Source organism: Borostomias antarcticus (assembly GCF_949987555.1).
Source record: "Borostomias antarcticus genome assembly, chromosome: 23".
Classification (NCBI taxonomy): Eukaryota; Metazoa; Chordata; class Actinopteri; order Stomiiformes; family Stomiidae; genus Borostomias; species Borostomias antarcticus.
The window spans coordinates 15,557,088-15,558,561 of record NC_140256.1 but is presented as its reverse complement, the minus strand read 5'-3'; positions in this window follow the sequence as shown (position 1 = coordinate 15,558,561).

The window sequence follows — 1,474 nt, the reverse complement described above, 5'->3', positions numbered from 1 at the left end:
TAATGCATGCTTTCATCACAAGCAGGCTGGATTACTGCAATGCTCTACTATCAGGCCTACCAAAGGAAGCAATATCTAAGGTACAAATGATACAGAATGCTGCAGCACGAGTCTTCACTAAGACTAGACGAAGGGCACACATCACACCAGCCTTAAAATCACTACACTGGTTACCTGTCAACTCTAGAATAGACTTTAAATACTAGTCTATAAATCTCTCCACAGTCACGCACCAGAATACATTTCAGACATGCTTGTTAGGTACAAGCCCAACAGACCACTCAGATCCTCAGGTACTGAACTTTTAACAGTTCCAAAAGCCAGGACCAAGAAACACGGAGAGGCAGCTTTTAGTTTCTATGCCCCCAACCTCTGGAACACCCTACCGGAGTGCCCAAGAAGGGCCGAAACAACGGAGGTCTTCAAACGAGATCTCAAGACGTACCTTTTCAGCCTAGCCTACAATCACTAGCCAGGACCTTGAGACACAGAAAGGCAGCCTCAAAGCTACCTGCGAATCCTCTGTATACATTGGTGTATATCCTGCTATGCACTGTGTGTATATCAAGTAGGGCATTAACGACTTCAGATTTTTTCAGGTCGACTTATCTATCAATTAAGTCGAAGTCGAGTCGACAAGTCGTGTGATGACGTCATCACATTTACACAGCGGAAGAATAGCCTAGCCTATATAGATACAGCAACTACAGCAACAACAACAACAAAACACCATAACATAATGGCCTGGGGGGTATTCCACACAACACCATAACATAATGGCTTGGGGGGTATTCCACAAAACACCATAACATAATAACCTGGGGGGTATTCCACAAAACACCATAACATAATGGCCTGGGGGGTATTCCACACAACACCATAACATAATGGCCTGGGGGGTATTCCACAAAGCACCATAACATAATGACCTGGGGGGTATTCCACACAACACCATAACATAATGGCCTGGGGGGTATTCCACACAACACCATAACATAATGGCCTGGGGGGTATTCCACAAAGCTGGCTAACTGAGGAAGCCTGACTTCTGCAATGAGTAAAACCTGGAAACTCTTCAGATCTGGAACATGGACTGAAGAAAAAAATAGCTTTCCGGGTTTTACTTTGTGCAGAAGTCAGGCTTACTTAGTTAGCCAGCTTTGTGTAATATCCCCCTGAAGTAGTCTAAGTCAGCAATGTGTACATTTGTCACGGCATTCGCGTAGCTCACGTAAGGAGGAGTAATTATGGCCTGTGTGGATTTACTAACTGAGAAGACAAACCTGACGAACATCGCTATCGCTTTCACATGTGCAAATTGAGTTTGCGAACTGAGCAGACAATCGGTGCTACTTGTCCACTATGGTATTGCGAACGTAGCTAACTAAGCAAACACTTGTGAGGAACGTCGCCGCTGTCATCATCAGAAGGTCATTTAAGCTGCTAGTTGTCTTGTTAGCTCCGATATGACTAG